The 18,490-nt window shown below is 40.9% G+C and overlaps 3 non-coding genes across 3 annotated transcripts; all 3 read right to left on the reverse strand.

The window, feature by feature from the left end:
• Positions 1-3,113: 3,113 nt before the first annotated feature.
• On the reverse strand, positions 3,114-3,196 carry TRNAL-UAA (transfer RNA leucine (anticodon UAA)). Its single transcript has one exon. It is a non-coding gene; the product is annotated as a tRNA-Leu (tRNA).
• Positions 3,197-6,894: 3,698 nt separating this feature from the next.
• TRNAS-UGA (transfer RNA serine (anticodon UGA)) lies at positions 6,895-6,976 on the reverse strand. Its single transcript has one exon. It is a non-coding gene; the product is annotated as a tRNA-Ser (tRNA).
• Positions 6,977-18,383: 11,407 nt separating this feature from the next.
• Positions 18,384-18,466, reverse strand: TRNAL-UAA (transfer RNA leucine (anticodon UAA)). The gene has a single exon. It is a non-coding gene; the product is annotated as a tRNA-Leu (tRNA).
• Between the last annotated feature and the right edge of the window lie 24 nt (positions 18,467-18,490).

Below are 18,490 nucleotides of genomic sequence, written 5' to 3' on the forward strand. Positions count from 1 at the left end.
AACTCTTGAATCCTAAACCTTATAGGGATTTGGCAGGACATTGGGGCGTAGGGGGAGGGGTGGATGCAGGCCAAAACCACGGGGGGGGAGGAAGGGGGAGGGCTGGAAGGAAGGGGGAGAGGGGGGGAAGGAAGGGTGGAGGGGGGAAGGAAGGGGGAGAGGGGTGGAAGGAATGGGGGTAAGGAAGGGGGAGCGGGGAAGGAAGGGGGGAGGGGGGAAGGAAGGGGGAGGAGGGGGGAAGTAAAGGAGGAGGAAGGAAGGGGGGATGGGGGGATTGGGGGATGGGGGGAAGCAAAGGAAGGGAAGGCAAGGGGGGGAAGGAATGGGGGAATTAAGGAAGCGGGGGAAGGAAGGGGGAGGGGCGGGAGGAAGGGGTGGGAGGGGAAGAAGGAAGGGGAAAGGAAGGAGTGAGGGGGGAAAAGGAAGGGGGAGAGGGGAAAGGAAGGGGGAAAGGGAAGTGTGGGGGGAGGAGGGAAAGGAAGTGGGGAAGGGGGGAGGGGGGAAAGGAAGGGTGGGGAAGGGGGGGTGGGGTGGAAGGAAGGGGGGAGGGGGGAGTGGGTTTGGGGGGTAAAGGAAGGGGGAGGGGGGTAAAGGAAGGGGGAGGGGGGAGGTGGGAAGGAAGGGGGGGAGGGGGGATGAGGGTGAAAAGGAAGGGGGAGGGGGGGAAGGAAGGGGGGGAGGAAGGTACTGAGCAGATAAATTAAAAACCTTAGAAACATCAACAGTGAAAACTATGTACAAACAGGAGGTTCAATTCAATATTCCCATAACCTATATTTACACCCCCCCAAGGAGGGATCCCCTTGGAAACCTCAGTATCCACAGAGAGATTTTTATGGTCAGCTTCGGGCACAACCCCCAGGGAAAAAAAACAAAGGCCAATGAAGGTATTTTCCGGCCAGGTATGAAAAGAAACAGACCTGACAATTGAGATTTAGGATACGTGTCCTCCCCTCAGGTGCCCTAATATCTCCCCCTCCTTTCAGATTTGTGGGTACTCCTTCTCGGGGCCCCCAGAATGTCCCGATATTCGTTAGGAGAGCACTTCCAACCCCCCTCCTCCCCGGGAGCATAGAGTGCAGACAGATCCTCCACGGAGACAACCCCCCCCCGGGGGCGCCGACCGGTAGGTGCCACCTCGACACTCTCCGGAAGACACTCCCTAATATTGGGGAGAGAATCTGGGCCCCAGAGGACAAGTAGGGACATGGTATTAGTGGAGGGGGCAGGAGCGGAGGGGTCAGGAACGGGGGTGGGGGGACCGGAGCAGGGGAGGAACAGCAAGGGATATGCGGCAATCACAAATTGAACCGGACAAGGGGGGGTGGGGGAAGGGCCACCAAGGGGGGGGGCGACCGTCCGTCCAGTGCAGCATCCATGTGACCGGTAGTAGAGGGGCAAGGCGGGAAGGACACCAGGGGAGCCCACGGTAGGAGGGGGCAGGCCAGGAGCAAGCCAAGCAAGAGCAACCCTTCCCCTCCAGCTGGATGGGGACCAGATAGAGAGGTGTTAAGGGGGCGCTCATGTGGCTCTCAATTCCGGGCGGCCCAAGGCTATGGTGGTGGCATGTGATTCTTTATCAGGACTCCAGGGGCTGGAGGTAATAGATGAGGCAAAGCAGCTCCGGGGGCGGTGGTTTTCTTATTCTGGTTCCTGGCTGTTAAGACTCCGTGGTTCTGGGGACTCTCTGAGAGGCGATCCTCTCAGAAGCTCTATGCGGGAGCGCAGGGTGGCGGGAACTCGGCTCCTCCTCCTCTTCCAGGATTTCCAGCCCCGGCAGACCAAGTGATTTTAGAAAGGCTGGGGCTTCTTCTGGTCTTGAGATTGACCTAATCTTGCCGTTCTGCTGTACGATAATTTTGAACGTAAATCCACACCTGTATCGGATTTTTTGGATGTTTAATATTTTTATTAGGGGCTTCATGTTGCGTCTTCATTGTATGGTGGCTCTGGAGAGATCATTATACACTTGAAGGGCTTTGTTGTGGAAATTGATTTCCCCTCTCTCTCTGCACACTGACACCAGTTTTTCTTTTATGGAGTAAGAGTGCATCCGTATGATGACATCTCTTCTCCTTCTAGGATCCTCCGAGCGGGAACCTAGTGCTCTATGAGAGCGATATATCTCTAAGTCCCTGGTGGCAAGCTCTGGGATCAGGGACAGGAACAGTTCTTCCAGGTAAGTTTTGAGATTCTCCATTTTTATTTCTTCAGGGATGTTGCGGATCCAGATGTTTTGGCGGCGATCTCTGTTTTCGTGATCCTCAATGGATTCCTTCAGGGAATTGATTTCATTTCCCAGGCGGCATATCTCGTCCTCCGCAGCGTTTTGGGAGTAAATCACCTACTCCAGACTGGTTTCAACCTTGTCTGTGCGCCCTGCCAATTCCTTTATTTCAGCTTTAACCCCAGTTATAGCCATTTGTAGTTCTTCTTGAAAGTTGTGCCTCATTTTGTTGAAAATTGTTCAAATAGTTGTTCCAAATAGGCTTTTGAAACCTCTACTGTCTCTTCTGTCTCCCGCAGCCCGCCCTCAGCCCCGCATGGGTTCATATCAGTCCCCTGAGAATTTTCTTCTGCTCCATCTTGGGAGTTCAGTTCCTCGGCCCGTCGGTTTCTGTATGCTCGCACAGAACTTAGCAATGTGCTGATTCACTGCTCTTTTGAGTTTATTTGCCATCTCTAGGCGTTTAGCCAGTTGGGTCCCCAAAAAGGTATTTGTTTTTATTGTTTTTTTTATTTGTTCTAGTTGCCTTTAAGCAGGGAGTCTCGGGAGCTGTTCCCTCAAGCAACCATGCCGGCTGACGTCACCGGAAGTCCAGCTGCAGTGAAGTTTTTAATAACACTTTACCACTGAAAAAGGACAATGAAGTTAGCAGGATTGGAACTTGCACGGGGAAACCCTAATGAATTTCAAATCTATCACCTTAACCACTCGGCCATGACTACCAAATTCTGTCAAACAGATGGCTCTTGAGCGGATATGGGTAACACTCACTTTTGAATGATGACAAATATGAACTATCAATATGTGGACTATGGCAAAAGTATCAACAAAATAAACATGTCAAGGAAAGAGGTATTCAATATTCTTAATTGACAAAACAAAGCAATACCAGGAGTGGGGTTTGAACCCACGCAGACATATATCCATTGGATCTTAAGTCCAACGCCTTAACCACTCGGCCATCCTGGTGGTGACATATAGATTTTGTCATCTGGATAAAATGGACTTCAGCAATGTACAGTATGTCCTTAAAAGTCATATATGAAGAATGAGAACAACATAGCTAAGTGACTGTGTTTTCTGCAGCCTTTTCACCTTTTCCTGGAAATGCTAGAGTTTTTTGCATCAAGATTATGCTGAACAGGGTTGCATATTTACTTTTTGTAAAAGAGTGATCCCATATCATAAATGGAGTCAAAATGCCTAGCTTTCTTCTACTCAGTCAGGGGAAGTGCATTATACATTTATTACAATTTGCGCCTCCAAACCCATTTTATAATCTTCTTGATTATTATAGATAGTTTTCCTTCATGGAGCATTTCACGGTGAGTTATCTTATAAAGTTGGTATTTTTTCAAGGCCATGGTTGACTTCGAATGAATAATGTATGACATTGAATATGAAAGTCTAGGCAATAGTATACATATTGTTAGTCTTTTTAGAAAGATTGACTATTATAACACTGCACTAGAATTATGATTTCCCTAAGCACTGATTAGTTCCACTTTCCAAGCCTACTCTTCCTTGATATATATATATCAAACATACAGGATGTATTTTTCTGTATGAGATGGGCGGGGATAGCTACATACAGTATTTTGTCCACAACCACTAAGACATAATATTGCTGCCTGTATAAATGTAAGTTATGCAAATATACAATGTATTCCAGTACTAATATCTTATTGTCTAGCCAAATGTCACGGGAGCCTAGCACTTTTAACACCTTTTATACCTTTCAGGGATCATTCAATAGGCAAAACAAGATAGTGGAATAAAATGGGGTTTATTTGAGTGAAACTCACGGACAACAATGAATATAAAATATACAGTAGAAATACACACTTACTAGGGGTCTGGGGTCGAAAACAAGCCTCAAATAAGTGCAGGGTGCCTTCTTTGAAAGGCTTACCCTGACTGGGAAGTCCTCCCTGGCTTTCTGGTACTCTTTTCAGGTAGAATACCCAACCGTGACTGCCACCTTCTATTTTTATAACTTCGTCCCAGCTTCTGACTTAGGGGCCTATGCAGAGAGCTCCGATAAATCAGTTCTTGCCAGGTTTCCGCCAAAAGTGCCTCTAGATATTCAGGAAGCTGCGGTAACCTGGCGTACAAAAAAATCCGCCAAACGTTTGGCGAGAAGCCTTTTTTCGCAGCGCATCGCCAGTTTCTAAAACTCGTGCAATTCTAGGAGCCCCGATCAGCTTCTTGCTGCTGTTCGGCGCTCTAGAATGGCAAATTTACCTCCAAATTGCCCCATCGCAAAAAGTTGGAAATAAACTGGGGATGAGCGGATCCGCCAATACTGCACTTAGTAAAAATGTGGCATTCATTACCCATGGAGACTGTGATGGCAGATACAATAGATTTGTTCAAAAACAGGTTGACATCTTTTTAGATAGGAAAGGTATATATACCAAATAAGTATACTTGGGAAGGATGTTGATCCAAGGATTCATCCGATTGCCAATTCTTGAAGTCAGGAAGGAATTTATTTTTTCCCTTATGAGATATCATTGGATTATATGACTCTGTGTTTTCTTTGTTGCCTTCCTCTGGAATAATAAGTAAGTATAGATATAGGATAAAGTATCTGTTGTCTAAATTGAGCATAGGTTAAACTTGATGGACGTACGTCTTTTTTAAACCTCATCTACTATGTAACTATGAAAAAGGAGTAAAGGGGAAATGATCTAACTTGGATGTCAGAGATTAGAAGAGCAGAGTCGGAGGGCAATTGGGGCAAGAAGACCAAGGACAAAGCAGTTTCCACCAAAAAGTCATCGTTTTTATTATTTTGTTTTCTCAAAATCATTTATTAAAATATTGAAGAAAGAGAAGAAGCAGAAGAAAAGTTCCACTGGTAACATGCAGTGCATGGTGTTAATTCTATTTACATGGAAAAAAATTAGAAAGCTTTTTCCTGATTTTTTCAAAATCTCCTAAACCAATAGAAAATGACACTATCTTTAGTTTAAAGAATTAACAAGTGTCTGGTCTTTTACACAAACCCCTCTTAATTATAGTGTAGGGACAAAGGAACATGTAGTTTTTGTACTTCTTGCTAAACTGTGATTAAAAGCAATGAAGTGATTGTTATCATAATCATTTCATTCATTCAGGTGAAGATTTGAATTATTACCAATAATAATGTATATGGCAGATATATTAGCAGAAAGTACATTTGTTCTTAATGAGAATCACAAAAGATTCCATAAAGTTTACATTTAATTAATTTGTTAATTTTCTGTAAACTTCAGGGAGTTACAATTATTACAGTACATTAATGACCATTTTTCAGTCAAATTCAAGCTAAGTTGTTTTTTCCTTCAACAGGTTTAGAAAGCCCTGGTTAGCTTTTGTGAATGATAACAATAAAACATTACAAATTCTTTTTCATAACAAAAAGCTATTTGTGATGAAGTGTGATAACAATTTGAACTATAACATTGATTATTCCAATTATATTTAAACAATACTTGTTGTTAACCACATTCAATGTACAGTATGAAACAGATCTGAGGCAGAAAAAAAAGAAAAGGGGTTAAAAGGAGTAAAGGGAAAATGATCTAACTTGGATGTCAGAGATTAGAAGAGCAGAGTCATAGTGCAATTAGGGCAAGAAGAACAAGGGCAAAGCAGTTTCCACCAAAAAGTTATCATTTTTATTATTATTAAGAATTAACAAGTGTCTGGTCTTCTACACAAAACCCCCTTAATTATGGTGTAGGGACAAAGGAACATGTGGTTTTCGTACTTCTTGCTAAACTTTAATTAAAAGCAATGAAGGGATTGTTTTCATAATCATTTCATTAATTCAGGTGAAGATTTGAATGATTACCAATAATAATTTATATGTCAGATATACTAGCAGAAAGTACATTTGTTCTTAATGAGAATCAGTCTGTTTCACAAAAGATTCCATAAAGTTTACATTTGATTAATTTGTTAATTTTCTGTAAACTTCAGAGAGTTACAATTATTACAGTACATTAATGACCATTTTTTCAGTCAAATTCAAGCTAAGTTGTTTTTTCCTTCAACAGGTTTAGAAAGCACTGCTTAGCTTTTGTGAATGATAATAAAAAAACATTACAAATGCATATTATAACAAAAAGCTATTTGTGCTGAAGTGTGATAAGCAGTTGAATTATAAAGTTTATTATTCCCAATATATTTAAATAATATAGTTTTGGCAGACTGTTAAGAATGTACACATCTCTATACATGCTGTGCTTAGCACGGTCATTAAGAAGAAGTCAAATATTATCTGTAATTATAATGTGGAAGAAATCCCTCACTCTCACACTTAAGTGCTCACAATCCTTTGTCACATTAAGTTATTTCTGTAGGGTTAAACCATTTCTCCTCTATTATATGTTGTGCAAAGTATTGCACACACATGACCTCTTAGCAATATCTTGCAGCATAGTGATACTTATCTATAGAAAACAAAGCATGGATTGAAATGGAGTCCTTTATTAAATGTTTTAGAGCCTGCAGCACCCTAAAATGTATAACTTGGGAAATGTTTGAAGAATTCAGAGTATTTTCTTCTTTAGTGTGCCACATATTCCAGTAAGTAAAGATTGGTTTGACAAGCAGATATAAACTAAATGAAAAGTGCAGTTCCGTTTTAAAAACACTTCACAGCTGAAAAAGATAAACGTAGTCAGCAGGATTTGAACCTGTGTGTGGAAACCTCAATGGATTTCAAATCCATCGCCTTAACCACTCGGCCATGACTACATAGCTGAAAACTCTGTGACACAGTTGGCTCTTGAACGGATTTGGGTAACACTCACTTATGAATGATGACCAATATGAACCAACTGACCTTGAGATCATTTTCTTAAAGAGAAATGCCACACACTTCACCGCACTTCACCACGTTCATGCAGCATTCGTACTTCATTTATACCGCATTCATATTGCATTCACATTCGCGGTTTATGCGCGGTTGATGTGTTTATTGATAATGGTTCGATGTTAATTGGTTGCAATTCTTCGCGTATCCGCCAGATGGCAGCTATTCATGAATGGTAATGAGCATGCGCTTCAGTAATGTGTCAACTTGCAGGTGTTTAAAATCTATTGTAAATTGGCCTTGGGACTGAAGGAAGAAGTTACAATAATGTATCAATTTAGACTTTTCATATTAAAAAAAGACAAGCACACTTTCTGGTCTGGTTATTGTCCTGAGAATCCCGCCATGAGTGCAGAACTGCAGTCCGTGTTCCAAAAACCCGACAGAACGTACGCTTATTTAATATGGGCCGCGATTAATGCAACAGATAATAAGATGGCAACAGTTGTTCAAATTTATCAGTATTTTATTGAAAACTATGACTTTTACAAAATTACGCCAGATGCTCCTGTGTGGAAGCGTAAAATAAGTAAAAAGTTATGTAGCGATCCATGTTTTGTCCGTATTGATCCCGATTTTATTGGAGGGTATTGGTGTGTATCACCGGGTTTTTCCCGTATCTATGATAATGGAGACGGCAAAAGGCGAAAGGTCGTGTTAAAACCAACTAAGAAACATCAGTCGCTGGCAAGCAATGCGACAGCGACAGCTTCCAATAACGGTCCGACCGTCAGTGAAAACCTGGTGACCGGCAACCCTTGCTGTCTGTCCTTGCCCGTATACCTGCAGCCTGAGCCGGATTTCACGTACAGTTTCGAGCAAGCTTGCATGTACCTAAGCGATTTCCAGCCTAATCAGTTGACTACAGGTGTAGTAGTCCCACTGTCACCTGTCAACGATGTGTATGATCAAGAATACGGGACTGGCAGTTACTCAGCGCCAGCTGATTAGGAAAGTCTATGGTGAGTAATCTTGCCGTATTTTATTCTGTTTTTTTTATTTTGAAAATATCAATGAGTGCGATTCAAAAGTCAAGCGATTCTCCTGTAAGCAATATCATTGGCTGAGCGGCTTCTACAGTAGATACAGCACAATTGGTGAAAAGCTAGGCGCATGCGCATTGGAACCTTCTTGAAATGAATATCATCTCATGCGGAAAACGGCAAATGGAGGGATTTCGATGGATAATATCGCTTTGTATTACAATACTTGCACATTGCTGAATCTGAGTAAAAAAAAACACGTACCGGTGTCTACAGTTTAGTGGCCGTTGTTATTGATTAGGATAGAATATCTGAAACATTATGCTGATGTTTTCAGACCGTATACAATACTTTTTTATATATACTGTATAATAAACCCGTAAAAATAAAAAGTATGCTTTTATTCTACATGTATTATGTTAGTATGGTTTACAGTCAGCACAACAGTATGTGTTATTAAAAAAAAATGTATTCATAAAATTTAAAAAACGCAACATCTCCTTTATTAAAGTACAGAAAGTCAAAACATTTACAGTAGGATGGTGTACAGAACAGTCAGTCAGGCCTGCACAACTCCAGTCCTCGAGGGCCGCAAACAGCCCCGGTTTTAAGGCCTGTTTGCGGCCCTCGGGGACTGGAATTGTACAGGTCCTGTGTACAGTAAGGAAAAACATTTCTTTATTAATACAAGTTAAAACACGCAACATCTCCTTTATTAAAGTACAAAAAGTCAAAACATGTACAGCACAACAGTATGGTGTTATTAAAAAAAAATATTTCTTCATAAAATTTAAAAAACGCAACATCACCTTTATTAAAGTACAGAAAGTCAAAAGATTTACAGTAGGATGGTGTACAGAACAGTCAGTCAGGCCTGCACAACTCCAGTCCTCGAAGGCCGCAAACAGGCCCAGTTTTCAGGATAACCTTGAAAACCGAGCCTGATTGTGGCCCTCAGGGACTGGAATTGTGCAGGTCCTGTGTACAGTAAGTAAAAACATTTCTTAATTAATACAAGTTAAAACACACAACATCTCCTTTATTAAAGTACAGAAAGTCAAAACATTTACAAAAACATTTACAAAAAATAAAAATAAACAACAGTTGAACAGTCACGCAAATGCGATCCCCACCAGATTGTCCTTACAGGGCCGATGCCTTGTATGGTGCAAAATGCCATTAATGGAGTCTCAAACGATTTTCATTAAAGGATCTGTTATTGACAAAATAGTGCCGCAATTCCTCCACAATAGTCCTTCTTAAATTTTCAGGAAGCGCACTTTTTTCGTGATTTCCTTCGTAGTTCACTTTGTAGACCCACCTGCAGTACACCAAGTAGGACACGTGGTGCTTAAAAATTAACATGGCATACTTCTGGGGTAAACCAGCACTCATCACCCTATACTTCTCTCTGAGTGCCGGTTGCAGCTCGTGCAGGATGATGTCGGGCACCGTATCGATGCAAGCGTATGTAGGTTGGGTTCTGGGAGCAGGTGTTCTTCTGTGAGCGGGTGTGCTTGTGGTGGTGGGCGAGGGTAGGTTGTCTGGAAGGAAGCTTTCCTCCTGTCTTGGTCACCGTGCTGTCTCCTGGCGTGGTCTTGACGGGGTTGTCATGTTATCCTCCTCCTCAACGGCATACATGTACACAAATTCTTCTGGTGGAGGGTGTGCGCTTAGTGTTGGAAGGTGGTCGAAGGTCCCATTCATCACATCCATGCCACACTCCTGCTCCGGCATCGGGGATACAGGGGCATGAACACTGAGCAAATTATGTATCCCCGCTATGTCAGTCTCTATCTTCTCCATCCGTCGATTCATCTTCTCCATCCGATGATCCATCTTCTGCATCCGTTGATCCATATTTAGCATGGTCTCCAGAAGCAGATCTATCTTTACCAGCACAGTAAAGTTCCTGGGGATATCCACACTTAACCCATTCAGCATGTGCCCCTCCCCCACGCACACGCAAGGCTCGCTCAAGGATTTGAAACTCTTATTGACAGACACCTCTCCAGAGCCATTCCATTTCTAAAGCTTGCCATTGTGTTTTTAATCCATCCCTAGCCAAGCATCACCTCTCTGCGCCTGCATGTAATCCTCGTTGGGATACAGTATATAGCTGATGATTACTGTGCATGCATCTGTAAGTTCACCACTGCTTGCTTTCGAAGTTCAAGAGTGAGTGACCAAAAAAAATATATTTTTTTTTTCTCCTCATTTTTTATTTTTATTTTCTCCACAAGCCTGCCTAAACCATCTTGATATTACGATATTCAATCTGTGCTGTAGCTTTTGACTGCGACACTATGTGTTTGACTGCACATGGTTGATTTGTGTGTTTTTATGTATTTGGGAGTGTAGGGATCAAATTATTATTATGACCTGCCTTTTGAAAATATGCAAGTTCTTTAAACTGCAGTACAGCTAATCCTTCATGCATCTGTACCCTGTACCCTGTACCCCCCTCCCCCATGCACACACACAAGGCTCGCTCAAGGATTTGAACCTCTTATCGACAGACACCTCTCCAGAATACATTCTGTTTCTAAAGCTTGCCATTGTGTTTTTAATCATCAGTTATTTGTCGAGCATCACCTCTCTGCGCCTGCGTGCCTAATTTTCCCATTGTTGGCTTTGAGTCACCTCTCTGTAATCCTCTTTGGGAAGGGAGCTAACTGATGATTACTGCGCATGACTCACCCATCCACCCCCCCAACCCTTTGAGGCTTTGTTACGGTAACGCTTTTGATAATCCCTTCTCGAATTTGATATGTAAATCTGATTTGCACAGCACTGTGAAATTGAGAGTTAAAAAATCCATTATCTGATTCATGTTGTTGATGCAGTAAATTACCACTTTTTGGTGTAGGTGTGTGCGGGGGTTGGGGGGTTGTCAATGATTATGATTATCATGAATGTAAAGAAATATTTATTTTATTTTATCAGGGACATAAAATACAAATATACAAATAATCATGAATAATAAAAAATGCAGTCTTTATTCAGTTCTTATGTCAGATGGACATTGAGGGCCGGTGGATAATCATAAATAATGCACATTGAAAATAATATTAATTAATAATATATAATATATAATATATATATATATATATATATATATATATATATATATATATATATATATATATATATATATATATATATATATAATATATTTTCCGTCTTTATCTTCTTCCTCATTCTGTGTACAGTACAGTAGTTCATTGAGTGAGGAGAGGTTTTGTGTACATTATGACTGCAGTTTAGATACTGTACACTTAACTGTACAAACAGTTCACAAACTTTACACGATACCCCCCCCTATCCCCCAGTCCATCCTTTTTTTCTGAAAAGACAAGAAAACAAAAAATTAGTGCAGTTATGTGCATACTGTATTATGGTAATGTGTGCTGTATAATACTGTCAAACTAGTCTATACTGGAACTACTGTATACTGTGACTACTGTTAAATACTTTGTAACCAGATGGCTGGTGCTGCTCTCTCAGGAAAGAAAAAAATTGAGCAGTTATGTGCATACTGTGTTATGGCATTGTGTACTGCATAGCTACTCCATATTGCACAACATTATGCAGTTAGTACTGTCAAACCAATCTATACTGGAACTACTGTATACTGTGACTACTGTTAAATACTTTGTAACCATATGGCTGGTGCTGCTCTCTCAGGTAAAAAATCTGTGCCATACTTACCTGTATCATACTGTACTTACAATACTACAGTACAGTACTATACCATACTACCTTCCTGATGCTTGCCCATTACGCACGATCACATTGGGCAACACAGTCGCAATATGGTCAATATATTTATTGCATCATTACACGGTGAGTACATCGTTCCAAAAACTCAGTATGCCTTCCGCCAACTCATCCTTTTTGGAGGGTTTCACAACTTTCGGATATGGTCCTTGAGCTGATGCCAGACCATTTCGATAGGATTGAAGTCTGGCGATCTGTCATTGGAGGGGAAAAAAAGGACAATTAGTTAAAGAGATACAGTACACAGTAAAAACAGTGGGAAAAAATGAAACACGGTTACCGCACTTACTCCGCTGGTATCTTCACCCAGTTGATACCGCGCTCAAGGATATGCGCTGTTGACGCGGTGTGCTTCTGATCGGTGTCCTGGTAGAAACGGTGACCATCCGGGAACTCACGTGTGATGTATTCCACAATCTCAGGCACAATTTTCTCTTGGAAGAAAGCTTTATTCATGATTCCTATAACAAGAAAAGAAAAGTGCTCAAAAACTGCACACTAGTACAGTACAGTGCATAAGGCAAAAGCGTGTGACATACATTTTACTGTACCTTCAAAGATGATGATGTAAGTCAGGATATGTCAGTGCAATGGTGTCAGTCTCCTACTTGGAGCTGTTTTAATGTAGTGTCAGTAGTCTCCTGGTTCTGTGTGTATAGACCTTAGTATTTGGTTACTTAATCCAGTTTTTACAGTCAGTGAGCTTTTCATCCCTGTTATCCATGATATGTGTCTTCACAGGGCTTATGCTGTGAACTCACCAACAACATTGCTGTGAGTGTCAGCTTTACCACTCACAGTATTTGCACCTCACTATATTGACATTTATTACTGAAGTGCTCAATGTTAAAAATCCTAGCAGGCTGTTTGGATATTTATTCCTTTATTAGCTCGCTGACTTGTATATATATATATATTTACCACCGGGTCTCACAGTTGTTCCAGAGGGGTTAATACCCTGACTTACATCATCTCATGTCCTCTATATCCCACCAAGATTAGATTGTTAATTGGGGTAGTATAATCATATATCTGATGACATGGATGCTTGATAGTGTTGATTTAATTTATTTTTAATTCACGTTACACAATTCTTTGGTAATATATGTTTTAAGTAAATCTATTAAAAGTTCATTTTTACACTCAGTGGTGTGCAGTTTAGTGAATTCTTTTAGGGGCACAATCACTTTGTGTTTCCCTTCCCCCTTTTTCTGATTCACTTTTCAGTTCACAGTTTGAACCCACTATTTGATTACCTAACATACACGTATTTAATTACATTATTCAATTAGTATGGTCCTGTGATCACTCCCTATCCCTCTCCTGGTGGTTCATTGTGTATTTGACCTATAAGGCACTCATCTCATCATTCTCTTCACTTATTTTGTCGACCAGAAGAGTTGTCTCCCTACAATGTACAGAAAAACAACAATCCGGTAAGTTACAGTGCAGTAGGCCACAAGTACAGCACATAATTTACAGTAAAAATAGTATCAAATTAGATAGATCTACACAATATATAGTTCAATTATTATGCAGCAATATAAACAATAGATATACTGTATTATATACTGTAGTTATATAAATATACCGAAAAAACTATAAAATGAGAGATCTACACAATATATAGTTCAATTAATATGCAGCAATATAAACAATAGATATACAGTATTATATACTGTAGTTATATAAATATACCGAAATAACTATAAAATGAGAGATCTACGCAATATATAGTTCTATTAATATGAAGCAATATAAACAATAGATATACTGTATTAAATACTGTAGTTATATAAATATACCGAAATAACTATAAAATGAGATAGATCTACACAATATATAGTTCTATTAATATGCAGCAATATAAAAATTGATATACTGTATTAAATACTGTAGTTATGTAAATGGCAGCCAACCCATCGTACCCGCAGGCCACTTCCTCGTTTATGCTTCGACGACTCTGCCGCCGCTCTCCCGGAAATCTACAGCCATACTTCTCCACTAACTCATCCACGACACTTCCGCCGCTCTCCCGGAAACCGACAGCCAATCTTCGCCACTGGTCTTCGACGACGCTGCCACTGGTGCCCCTAAAATCCACGGGTCACTTTCTCCATTACGCTTAGATGAATCTGCCGCTTCTTGCCCGGAAATCCACAGGTCGCTTTCTCCATCCCTCTTCGACGACGCTGCTGCTTCTCTCCATGGAACCCCCATCTCATCCTCCGTAGCACCCATCCACCCCGTTCTCCACAGCACGCCATGCACAAGAACCAGCTCGTTAGACCGCATGCTGAATGGGTTAAGTGTGGATATCCCCGGGAATTCTACTGTGCTGGTAAAGATAGATCTGCTTTTAGAGACCATGCTAAATATGGATCAACGGATGCAGAAGATGGATCAACTGATGGAGAAGATGGATCGACGGATGGAGAAGATAGAGACTAACATAGCGGGGATACATAATTTGCTCGGTGTTCATGCCCCTGTATCCCCGACACCGGAGCAGGAGGGTGGCATGGGTGTGATGATTGGGACCTTCAACCACCTTCCAACACCAAGTGCACCCCCTCCACCAAAAGAATTTGTGTACATGTATGCCGTTGAGGAGGAGGATAACATGACAACCCCGTCAAGACCACGCCAGAAGACAACACGGCGAGCAAGACAGGAGGAAAGCTTCCTCCCAGACAACCTATCCTCTCTCGCCGCCACAAGCACACCCGCTCACAGAAGAACACCCGCTCACAGAACCCAACCTACATACGCTTGCATCGATACAGTGCCCGACATCATCCTGCGCGAGCTGCAACTGACACTCAGGGAGAAGTATAGGGTGATGAGTGCTGGTTTACCCCAGAAGTATGCCATGTTAATTTTTAAGCACCACGTGTCCTACTTGGTGTACTGCGGGTGGGTCTACAAAGTGAACTACGAAGGAAATACCGAAAAAAGTGTGCTTACTGAAAATTTAAGAAGGACTATTGTGGAGGAATTGCGGCGCTATTTTTCAATAACAGATCCTTTAATGAAAATCGTTCGGGACTCCATTAATGGTATTTTGCGCCATACAAGGCATCGGCCCTGGAAGGACAATCTGGTGGGGATCGAATTTGCGTGACTGTTCAACTGTTGTTTATTTTTTGTAAATGTTTTTGTAAATGTTTTGACTTTCTGTACTTTAATAAAGGAAATGTTGCGTTTTTTAACTTGTATTAATAAAGAAATGTTTTTACTTACTGTAGACAGGACCTGCACAATTCCAGTCCCAGAGGGCCGCAAACAGGCCCGTTTTTCAAGGTTGTCCTTAAAACCGGGGCTGTTTGCGGCCCTCGAGGACTGGAGTTGAGCAGGCCTGACTGACTGTTCTGTACACCATCCTACTGTAAATGTTTTGACTTTCTGTACTTTAATAAAGGTGAAGTTGCATTTTTTACATTTTATGAAGAAATATATATTTTTAATAACACCATACTGTTGTGCTACATGTTTTGACTTTATGTACTTTAATAAAGGAGATGTTGCGTGTTTTAACTTGTATTAATAAAGAAATGTTTTTCCTTATTGTACACAGGACCTGTACAATTCCTGTCCACGAGGGCTGCAAACAGGCCTTAAAACCGAGGCTGTTTGCGGCCCCAGAGGACTGGAGTTGTGTGCAGGCCTGACTGTCTGTAAATGTTTTGACTTTCTGTACATAAATGTTTTCACTAGCAGTAAACCATACACCTGTTGATGTTTTGAATTGCTGTACACTTAAAATGTTTTTACATTGTATTTGTAAATAAATGTTTTTGTACTTACTCCACCAATGAAAGAAAATGTTGATTTATTTTAAATTATTCCATTGTCTCCATTTATTCTGTAACAAAATACAGTGTTTCTAGAACATACTGTACAGTACTGTCCAGGCATACTGTACTGTATACTGTAGGCATGCTCAGTACTGTACATCACAAGAGTATTAAAACAATACATGCTGTACGGGTATAGAATACACATATGTACTGGAATATATGTACTGTAGAATAAATGCATACTTTTTATTTTTCGGGTTCATTATACAGTATATATAAAAAAAGTATTGTATACGGTCTGAAAACAACAGCATACTGTTTCAGGTATTCTATCCTAATCAATTACAATGGCCACTAAACTGTAGACTCCGGTACCTGTTTTCTTTTACTCAGATTCAGCAATGTGCAGGCATTGTAACACAAAGCGATATTATCCATCGAAATCCCTCCATTTGTAATTTTCCGCATGAGATGACAAAGTTTTCTTTTCTGAGGAACAAAAAAAAAGTAAAAGTTTTACTGTAATGGTCAGTCAGTCCCTTAAAGAAGTTCCCACAGTCAGTTCCACCAATAATTTTCTTGGGGGGTATCTCCTGTTCACATGCGCATGCGCCTACTGTCGATGTGATGATACGCATATGCGTTTCAAGAAGGTTCCAATGCGCATGCACCTAGCTTTTCACCAATTGTGCAGTATCTACTGTAGAAGCTGCTCAACCAATGATATTGCTTACAGGAGAATCGCTTGACTTTTGAATCACATTGATATTGATATTTCAAAAACAGAATAAAATACGGCAACATTACTCACCATAGACTTTGCCAATCAGTTGGCACGGAGCCACTGCCAGTCCCGTATTCTTGATCATACATGTCGTTGACAGGTGACTGCAAGACTACTACACCTGTAGTCAGCTGATGAGGCTGGAAATCGCTTAGGTATATGCAAGCGTGCTCGAATCTGTACACGAAATCCGGCTCAGACTGCAGGTATCCGGGCAGGGACAGACAGCAAGGGTTGCCGGTCACCAGGTTTTCACTGACGGTCGGACCGTTATTGGAAGCTGTCACTGTCGCTGTCGCTCTCGCATTGCTTGCCAGCGACTGACGTTTCTTAGTTGGTTTTAACACGACCTTTCGTTTTTTGCAGTCTCCATGATCATAGATACGGGAAAAATCCAGTGATACACACCAATACCCTCCAATAACATCGGGATCAATATGAAAAAAACATGGATCGCCACATATCTTTTTCCTTATTGCATGCTTCCACACATGAGCATCTGGCGAAAATTTGTATAAGTCATAGTTTTCGATAAAATACTGATAAATTTGAACAACTGTTGCCATCTTATCATCTGTTGCATTAATCACGGCCCATATTAAATAAGCGTACGTTCTGTCGGGTTTTTGGAACACGGACTGCAGTTGTGCACTCATGGCGAGACTCTCAGGACAATAACCAGACCAGAAACTGTGCTTTTCTTTTTTTTAATATGTAAAGCCTAAATTGATATATTATTGTAACTTCTTCAGTCCCAAAGCCAATTTACAATGGACCACTGTGGTATTCTTTTAAACACCTGCAAGTCAACACATTACTGAAGCGCATGCGCATTACAATTCATGAATATCTGCCATCTGGCGGATACGCAAAGAATTACAACCAATTAAATCCGAACCATTATCAATAAACACATCAACCGCACATCAACCGCGGGTGTGAATGCAACATGAATGCGGTATAAATGCGGACAGAATGCGGCATGAACGTGGTGAAGTGCAGTGAAGTGCGTGGCATTCGGAAAAAAATCCTAAAAAAAAATCGGAGATGTTGGAGAATAAAAGAGGCGGTGGCTGTATTTAAACAATATAGTTTTGGCAGACTGTAAAGAATGTGAAAAAGAAAAAATGTGAACAAGCGCTAAAGATTAAAACACCAATGTGGCAAATAAAAATACAAAATATAATGGCTGCCTAGTAATACTGTCAGTACTAAAAGAAAATACTTGGAAACAAAGAAAAAAACCTGGCGCCAAAAGTTCAATGGATAATCCTGTACTCCTCAGGGGATCAGCACACTTGCTTGACAGGCCATGTAAGGGAAAAAACACAAAGAGACACAGATCATAGTGCAACTCTGCAGGGTTAAAACAGGTCTACACTACACATACAACATAGAGAATCCTAGTGACTATAAAAATACTATTTATTAAATAAAAAGAACTATGCCATAAAATGGTACCTAAGACTGTAAAGAATGTACACATCTCAATACATGCAGTACTTAGCACAGTCACCCTAAAATGTATAACTTGGAAAATGTTTGAAGAATTCAGAGTGTTTTCTTCTTTAGTGTGCCACATATTCCAGTAAGTAAAGATTGCTTTGCCAAGCAGATACAAACCAAACGATAAGTGCAGTGAAGTTTTTAATAACACTTAATACCACTGAAAAAGTCAACGTAATCAGCTGGATTTGAACCGGCGTTGGGGAACCCAATGGATTTCTAGTCCATCACCTTAACCCCTCGGCCATGACTACATAGCTGGTAGCACAGAATTCAGTCACACAGATGGCTCTTGAGCGTATATGGGTAACACTCACTTTTGAATGATGACAAATATGAACTATCAATATGTGGACTATGGCAAAAGTATCAACAAAATAAACATGTCCAGGAATAATGTATTCAATATTGTTAATCTGCAAGACAAACAAAGCAATACCAGGAGTGGGGTTTGAACCCACGCAGACATATGTCCATTGGATCTTAAGTCCAACGCCTTAACCACTCGGCCATCCTGGTGGTGACTTAGAGTTTTGATCATCA

The sequence above is a fragment of the Ascaphus truei genome, chromosome 15 (genome assembly GCF_040206685.1).
Source record: "Ascaphus truei isolate aAscTru1 chromosome 15, aAscTru1.hap1, whole genome shotgun sequence".
Classification (NCBI taxonomy): Eukaryota; Metazoa; Chordata; class Amphibia; order Anura; family Ascaphidae; genus Ascaphus; species Ascaphus truei.